The sequence below is a fragment of the Lepisosteus oculatus genome, unplaced genomic scaffold (assembly GCF_040954835.1).
Source record: "Lepisosteus oculatus isolate fLepOcu1 unplaced genomic scaffold, fLepOcu1.hap2 HAP2_SCAFFOLD_39, whole genome shotgun sequence".
Lineage (NCBI taxonomy): Eukaryota > Metazoa > Chordata > Actinopteri > Semionotiformes > Lepisosteidae > Lepisosteus > Lepisosteus oculatus.
Window position 1 is genome coordinate 1,316,104 of NW_027167923.1, and position 9,151 is coordinate 1,325,254.

General features: G+C 48.7%; 2 non-coding genes across 2 annotated transcripts; both read left to right on the plus strand.

Annotated features, from left to right (window-relative positions):
• Window positions 1–1,184: 1,184 nt before the first annotated feature.
• Window positions 1,185–1,267, plus strand: trnal-cag (transfer RNA leucine (anticodon CAG)). The gene has a single exon. It is a non-coding gene; the product is annotated as a tRNA-Leu (tRNA).
• Window positions 1,268–5,281: 4,014 nt separating this feature from the next.
• On the plus strand, window positions 5,282–5,364 carry trnal-cag (transfer RNA leucine (anticodon CAG)). The gene has a single exon. It is a non-coding gene; the product is annotated as a tRNA-Leu (tRNA).
• The last annotated feature ends 3,787 nt before the right edge of the window (window positions 5,365–9,151 follow it).

Below are 9,151 nucleotides of genomic sequence, written 5' to 3' on the forward strand. Positions count from 1 at the left end.
AGCTAGCCGGGCGCCGGTGGAGCTGGTGGTTAACTTGTCCCTGTTGACGGCAATTTGACAAGGTATACTTCCTGGCTTTTCATCATGTGCTGACCGGATTCGAGAGTAGCACACCCTGTTCTTTGTTGATTACTGTACCTCCAGCAGCGCAAATGTCAGTAATCATTGAAATGTACGACCTACAATCTCCTCAGCATGCCCGCGTGGACTCCTCAGTGATCATCCTTCTACGTTCTGCTGTAGTTTTCATGCAAGTGAAAACCGTGCTCCAAATAACAGCGGCACAGTTGTATCCTGCGGTAAGCATTCTTCTAATTCCATCGTTTTGCTCCAGGTAAAAGGTAGCGCATCATAGTGTTGATATTCCAAGGTTTCAGAGTCCGTATTGGATGGCTTGGATGCAGACATCGCTCAGAGCTCCCAGTATGATTTTCCCGAGTTCAGTTTTGCAGTGTTTTAGTGCTTTACTACTTCCAGTGGGCCTTTGAATGCTCTGCTAAGTAGAGACGTGACATAATTACTAATGCGACCGAGTGTGCTGGCTGTTCCTGGTTCGTAATGATTAACGCGAGAAATCAATATAAACATAACTGCTTCGATTTCGAGGTTCAGTTGAAGCTTTCAAAGAAACTATCAAAGACCTCAGAACAACCGAAGACACATTTGGTCATCTCCGTATTGGTGAAGATTAAAGAGTCCCGCAAGTGTCAAGCTTGCACAAACACACACGAGAGAGAAACTCAGGACAGAATTTAAAGAAAGGGAGATGCAGACTATTTGAAGGCACTTTGCTAACCCAATGGCATGCTTATGAATCGTGCATAGGACACATGTAGCAGAGGATGGTTTCGATCCATCGACCTCTGGGTTATGGGCCCAGCACGCTTCCGCTGCGCCACTCTGCTGACGGCCTCTCTGCGTGTGGCGCACAACTGCTCTTTTTATTTCCTACATCAGTGATGAAAGAGTTGAAAGTTTCAACGACAAACGCAGACGTCACTTTGAGCGCTTGGTGTTGTAGCACAAATCATCACATGCTGCTCTACACTGGATTATAAAAGCCGACACATTTTCCAAACATTTTAATGCTGGAGTCACACTGTAGTATTAATAACAGTGCGATACTCGAGGAGCGTAGTGGGATCGCGGTGGCTCATCAGACCGCCCCGGGACAGGGGGCCCGCGTCAGGATGGCCGAGCGGTCTAAGGCGCTGCGTTCAGGTCGCAGTCTCCCCTGGAGGCGTGGGTTCGAATCCCACTCCTGACAAAAAGCTTGCTCAGTGCCGTCTCCAGTCGGGTGCAAATGGGTGAAGCAGCCTGCCGCAGGGAACGTGCGCCGATAGGCGTAGGTGTATCCCCTGCCTCTTCCGATTTAGCTCGTGCTCCATAGGATGGAAGCGGATGCTCTGGCTTTTTGACTCGAATATAACCTGATCACAACAGAAGGCCGTGCAGCCCAGTGCTGGTTTAAGAATGCCTCGTGTCTTCAGGCCCCTATTCCTTCAGGTTACCCCTTTGGAATAGTCGTCCGAAAAAGACGGGAAAGGAAAAGCATGTAAGCTCCCACACACTGCGTTAGCATTAGCGGTTGGAATCTGATGGGAGAAAAGCAACCTGGCTCGCCGTCAAGCAATCCATCCCTGGTCTCCCACGTGACAGGCGGGGATACGCACCACTATACTAACGAGGAGCGCTTGCTTGGCGCTTGAAGACACTTCCTCTTGCGGCTACTACTGTTTCCGGTTTCGTCTTTTCTTTTCATTCCTCCCAGAGGAGCGCATGAAAACGTTTCCATCTGCGCCATCCTCACCCCTCCAATGCTATGGTCCCTGCTCCTCCTGGTGCACTGCAAACACTCATTCAGCCGGTTCTTTCAGTTTGAATACTTAGGTCTTCAAAGGCTGGAAGTAGGGGGCAAGACATGCCAATGCCAAAAGCGTGGCAGTGTGCTTCCAGCTGTGAAATGTCACTGGTGGATGTAGAAGACATTACTTCCAAGGCAGCAGGTCCAAGCGATTTAGCGTTTGTACAAGAAGCAGGAAGAGAGAAACGGCACTCCGCCTTTTTCTGGGCAGGCCGAAGCGACAGGAGAAGGGCGCCGTAGTCGGCAGGATTCGAGCCGACGCGGGGAGACCCCAATGGCTTTCTAGCCCATCGCCTTAACCGCTCGGCCACGACTACAGGGAGCGCCGCCGCCGCCGGCTTGCAATCATTTAACACGGAGGGCGAGGCGGCGGCGGTAACCTTTTTCAATGTCGCTCTCCGCTTCCCCCAAAAAACAGCCAAATGACATGCTAGCACTCGGACACCCTTCAGAAGACTGAAGGGTGGCTTAAAGCTGGAAGGATTAGGTCTCCCCGTTCCGACGCGACAATCGAACTTCCTTAGGCAGAGAGAAAGCAACATCGAGGAGCGTCAACAAGACTTTAGAAGCTGCGACACACGCCACTTTCAGTCGCAGACACAGCAGTTTTAAAGGCAGGAATCGCCTTTGCGAACGCCATGAGAAACAGAACGCAAGCTCAGGTCCTGCGGTTTAACAAACAGCCTCGGCTTTCAAGCGACATTTCTTTTCTGGAGCGAATTCACTTTCAACTTCAAGAAATTCACACAACTTGCGAAATACGAAATACAAATCTGGCTCATCGCTGCACAAGAAATACCGCCGGCTGGCAAGAAAATGACAACGGTGTTTTTCCTTAACGAAAAACTTCCCATGGAGAAAAACAACGGCTGTGCGTCTCTGTCGGCTTGATTCAGTTTAATGCAAGTATTCATTCTCCTCCTGGAAAATACAGCTTGCGAAAGATGAAATACAATTCTTGGCTTTTCTGGGTGAGTGCAGAAGAAATCCTGCCGGCTGGCAGAAGAATTCCAGCCTTTTTTACTCTTTAACCACAAACTTGCGAATGATACAAAGCAAGCGGGGTGCGTTTCTGTGCAGCTGTTAACTGAACAGCTGCTGCTTCAAGCCCACCCAGGGCTCATTCCGATTTCAACATCATGCCCCCTGAAGGTAGACTGGATTTCTTTGCGAAGCATTCACCTTTTGGACGTTTCAGGAAAGGTGCGTGTCGATGCCAGACTTGAAAAGCTTTCCATACAAAGAAACAACATAGTGCTTTTGATTGATGGGAAACGGCAAGAGCGGTTTGAGCAGCTCCGGCCTCTCAACCGCTTTACAATGTGATCGGCACCTCGGTAGCCAGTTTAGAAGGCTGAAAAGGATGCTGGAAGCACAGCGACGTTCTAAAACCAGCGCTTGAAAAGCATCTGCATACATAAAATGTCCATTTCCCCAAAGCTGAATCTGCATCTTCAGAAGATTGTCAGCTATACGTTTTCGTTCTTTGTTTCCTTTTTTTACGACAAGCTTTCGAGAAATGAACTGTCTATTGTGATGAAGGCTGCGTTAGAAATTGTGCATCTAGCTTAGTTCAATGAAATCGGGAGGTGCACCTGTCTCAAGCGGATGGCTCTTTGCAGGCACACTACGGAAACCTGCGGGCGCAAGTTGGGAGAAGTGACTCTTGCAGAGTGTTGAGCTTCGAGAAGAGGGATATTTCCACATGTTGAAGAGTCGCTTTTCGCCCTTTCTTTCCCACATTTTTCCAGTGCGGTTATTGATCGCGTTCAAAATGTTTTCCCAACGTACGTGTTACCTGCAAAATCACAGTGAAACTGTTATGCCGAAAAGATTCCTAATAGTTATTGTATTAGAATAGCTCTCCAATTTCTTAGCCTTCGTACACGCAATGTTTAAGGAAACGCTAGAGTAAATGAAACTGTAAATAGACAGGAGCTCTTCTTAGTTTTCATACAAGTTATGATGGCTGCAGCTCCTATCTGCGTCCGGGTGACCGGAGCCAAGGGATTATCTGCGGAACCTTTGATTTATCTCTCGGGCAAGGAGCTAGATACGCCCTTTTCATCTCGGTTTGATCACACCTGTGCATTAAAACGCAGTGCTCGGTACCATCGAGGTGTAAGAGGTTCAAGGATGAGCGGGAAACTTTGTTAATAAGGAGACGGGCACCGCCCAACGTGGGGCTCGAACCCACGACCCTGAGATTAAGAGTCTCATGCTCTACCGACTGAGCTAGCCGGGCGCCGGTGGAGCTGGTGGTTAACTTGTCCCTGTTGACGGCAATTTGACAAGGTATACTTCCTGGCTTTTCATCATGTGCTGACCGGATTCGAGAGTAGCACACCCTGTTCTTTGTTGATTACTGTACCTCCAGCAGCGCAAATGTCAGTAATCATTGAAATGTACGACCTACAATCTCCTCAGCATGCCCGCGTGGACTCCTCAGTGATCATCCTTCTACGTTCTGCTGTAGTTTTCATGCAAGTGAAAACCGTGCTCCAAATAACAGCGGCACAGTTGTATCCTGCGGTAAGCATTCTTCTAATTCCATCGTTTTGCTCCAGGTAAAAGGTAGCGCATCATAGTGTTGATATTCCAAGGTTTCAGAGTCCGTATTGGATGGCTTGGATGCAGACATCGCTCAGAGCTCCCAGTATGATTTTCCCGAGTTCAGTTTTGCAGTGTTTTAGTGCTTTACTACTTCCAGTGGGCCTTTGAATGCTCTGCTAAGTAGAGACGTGACATAATTACTAATGCGACCGAGTGTGCTGGCTGTTCCTGGTTCGTAATGATTAACGCGAGAAATCAATATAAACATAACTGCTTCGATTTCGAGGTTCAGTTGAAGCTTTCAAAGAAACTATCAAAGACCTCAGAACAACCGAAGACACATTTGGTCATCTCCGTATTGGTGAAGATTAAAGAGTCCCGCAAGTGTCAAGCTTGCACAAACACACACGAGAGAGAAACTCAGGACAGAATTTAAAGAAAGGGAGATGCAGACTATTTGAAGGCACTTTGCTAACCCAATGGCATGCTTATGAATCGTGCATAGGACACATGTAGCAGAGGATGGTTTCGATCCATCGACCTCTGGGTTATGGGCCCAGCACGCTTCCGCTGCGCCACTCTGCTGACGGCCTCTCTGCGTGTGGCGCACAACTGCTCTTTTTATTTCCTACATCAGTGATGAAAGAGTTGAAAGTTTCAACGACAAACGCAGACGTCACTTTGAGCGCTTGGTGTTGTAGCACAAATCATCACATGCTGCTCTACACTGGATTATAAAAGCCGACACATTTTCCAAACATTTTAATGCTGGAGTCACACTGTAGTATTAATAACAGTGCGATACTCGAGGAGCGTAGTGGGATCGCGGTGGCTCATCAGACCGCCCCGGGACAGGGGGCCCGCGTCAGGATGGCCGAGCGGTCTAAGGCGCTGCGTTCAGGTCGCAGTCTCCCCTGGAGGCGTGGGTTCGAATCCCACTCCTGACAAAAAGCTTGCTCAGTGCCGTCTCCAGTCGGGTGCAAATGGGTGAAGCAGCCTGCCGCAGGGAACGTGCGCCGATAGGCGTAGGTGTATCCCCTGCCTCTTCCGATTTAGCTCGTGCTCCATAGGATGGAAGCGGATGCTCTGGCTTTTTGACTCGAATATAACCTGATCACAACAGAAGGCCGTGCAGCCCAGTGCTGGTTTAAGAATGCCTCGTGTCTTCAGGCCCCTATTCCTTCAGGTTACCCCTTTGGAATAGTCGTCCGAAAAAGACGGGAAAGGAAAAGCATGTAAGCTCCCACACACTGCGTTAGCATTAGCGGTTGGAATCTGACGGGAGAAAAGCAACCTGGCTCGCCGTCAAGCAATCCATCCCTGGTCTCCCACGTGACAGGCGGGGATACGCACCACTATACTAACGAGGAGCGCTTGCTTGGCGCTTGAAGACACTTCCTCTTGCGGCTACTACTGTTTCCGGTTTCGTCTTTTCTTTTCATTCCTCCCAGAGGAGCGCATGAAAACGTTTCCATCTGCGCCATCCTCACCCCTCCAATGCTATGGTCCCTGCTCCTCCTGGTGCACTGCAAACACTCATTCAGCCGGTTCTTTCAGTTTGAATACTTAGGTCTTCAAAGGCTGGAAGTAGGGGGCAAGACATGCCAATGCCAAAAGCGTGGCAGTGTGCTTCCAGCTGTGAAATGTCACTGGTGGATGTAGAAGACATTACTTCCAAGGCAGCAGGTCCAAGCGATTTAGCGTTTGTACAAGAAGCAGGAAGAGAGAAACGGCACTCCGCCTTTTTCTGGGCAGGCCGAAGCGACAGGAGAAGGGCGCCGTAGTCGGCAGGATTCGAGCCGACGCGGGGAGACCCCAATGGCTTTCTAGCCCATCGCCTTAACCGCTCGGCCACGACTACAGGGAGCGCCGCCGCCGCCGGCTTGCAATCATTTAACACGGAGGGCGAGGCGGCGGCGGTAACCTTTTTCAATGTCGCTCTCCGCTTCCCCCAAAAAACAGCCAAATGACATGCTAGCACTCGGACACCCTTCAGAAGACTGAAGGGTGGCTTAAAGCTGGAAGGATTAGGTCTCCCCGTTCCGACGCGACAATCGAACTTCCTTAGGCAGAGAGAAAGCAACATCGAGGAGCGTCAACAAGACTTTAGAAGCTGCGACACACGCCACTTTCAGTCGCAGACACAGCAGTTTTAAAGGCAGGAATCGCCTTTGCGAACGCCATGAGAAACAGAACGCAAGCTCAGGTCCTGCGGTTTAACAAACAGCCTCGGCTTTCAAGCGACATTTCTTTTCTGGAGCGAATTCACTTTCAACTTCAAGAAATTCACACAACTTGCGAAATACGAAATACAAATCTGGCTCATCGCTGCACAAGAAATACCGCCGGCTGGCAAGAAAATGACAACGGTGTTTTTCCTTAACGAAAAACTTCCCATGGAGAAAAACAACGGCTGTGCGTCTCTGTCGGCTTGATTCAGTTTAATGCAAGTATTCATTCTCCTCCTGGAAAATACAGCTTGCGAAAGATGAAATACAATTCTTGGCTTTTCTGGGTGAGTGCAGAAGAAATCCTGCCGGCTGGCAGAAGAATTCCAGCCTTTTTTACTCTTTAACCACAAACTTGCGAATGATACAAAGCAAGCGGGGTGCGTTTCTGTGCAGCTGTTAACTGAACAGCTGCTGCTTCAAGCCCACCCAGGGCTCATTCCGATTTCAACATCATGCCCCCTGAAGGTAGACTGGATTTCTTTGCGAAGCATTCACCTTTTGGACGTTTCAGGAAAGGTGCGTGTCGATGCCAGACTTGAAAAGCTTTCCATACAAAGAAACAACATAGTGCTTTTGATTGATGGGAAACGGCAAGAGCGGTTTGAGCAGCTCCGGCCTCTCAACCGCTTTACAATGTGATCGGCACCTCGGTAGCCAGTTTAGAAGGCTGAAAAGGATGCTGGAAGCACAGCGACGTTCTAAAACCAGCGCTTGAAAAGCATCTGCATACATAAAATGTCCATTTCCCCAAAGCTGAATCTGCATCTTCAGAAGATTGTCAGCTATACGTTTTCGTTCTTTGTTTCCTTTTTTTACGACAAGCTTTCGAGAAATGAACTGTCTATTGTGATGAAGGCTGCGTTAGAAATTGTGCATCTAGCTTAGTTCAATGAAATCGGGAGGTGCACCTGTCTCAAGCGGATGGCTCTTTGCAGGCACACTACGGAAACCTGCGGGCGCAAGTTGGGAGAAGTGACTCTTGCAGAGTGTTGAGCTTCGAGAAGAGGGATATTTCCACATGTTGAAGAGTCGCTTTTCGCCCTTTCTTTCCCACATTTTTCCAGTGCGGTTATTGATCGCGTTCAAAATGTTTTCCCAACGTACGTGTTACCTGCAAAATCACAGTGAAACTGTTATGCCGAAAAGATTCCTAATAGTTATTGTATTAGAATAGCTCTCCAATTTCTTAGCCTTCGTACACGCAATGTTTAAGGAAACGCTAGAGTAAATGAAACTGTAAATAGACAGGAGCTCTTCTTAGTTTTCATACAAGTTATGATGGCTGCAGCTCCTATCTGCGTCCGGGTGACCGGAGCCAAGGGATTATCTGCGGAACCTTTGATTTATCTCTCGGGCAAGGAGCTAGATACGCCCTTTTCATCTCGGTTTGATCACACCTGTGCATTAAAACGCAGTGCTCGGTACCATCGAGGTGTAAGAGGTTCAAGGATGAGCGGGAAACTTTGTTAATAAGGAGACGGGCACCGCCCAACGTGGGGCTCGAACCCACGACCCTGAGATTAAGAGTCTCATGCTCTACCGACTGAGCTAGCCGGGCGCCGGTGGTGCTGGTGGTTAACTTGTCCCTGTTGACGGCAATTTGACAAGGTATACTTCCTGGCTTTTCATCATGTGCTGACCGGATTCGAGAGTAGCACACCCTGTTCTTTGTTGATTACTGTACCTCCAGCAGCGCAAATGTCAGTAATCATTGAAATGTACGACCTACAATCTCCTCAGCATGCCCGCGTGGACTCCTCAGTGATCATCCTTCTACGTTCTGCTGTAGTTTTCATGCAAGTGAAAACCGTGCTCCAAATAACAGCGGCACAGTTGTATCCTGCGGTAAGCATTCTTCTAATTCCATCGTTTTGCTCCAGGTAAAAGGTAGCGCATCATAGTGTTGATATTCCAAGGTTTCAGAGTCCGTATTGGATGGCTTGGATGCAGACATCGCTCAGAGCTCCCAGTATGATTTTCCCGAGTTCAGTTTTGCAGTGTTTTAGTGCTTTACTACTTCCAGTGGGCCTTTGAATGCTCTGCTAAGTAGAGACGTGACATAATTACTAATGCGACCGAGTGTGCTGGCTGTTCCTGGTTCGTAATGATTAACGCGAGAAATCAATATAAACATAACTGCTTCGATTTCGAGGTTCAGTTGAAGCTTTCAAAGAAACTATCAAAGACCTCAGAACAACCGAAGACACATTTGGTCATCTCCGTATTGGTGAAGATTAAAGAGTCCCGCAAGTGTCAAGCTTGCACAAACACACACGAGAGAGAAACTCAGGACAGAATTTAAAGAAAGGGAGATGCAGACTATTTGAAGGCACTTTGCTAACCCAATGGCATGCTTATGAATCGTGCATAGGACACATGTAGCAGAGGATGGTTTCGATCCATCGACCTCTGGGTTATGGGCCCAGCACGCTTCCGCTGCGCCACTCTGCTGACGGCCTCTCTGCGTGTGGCGCACAACTGCTCTTTTTATTTCCTACATCAG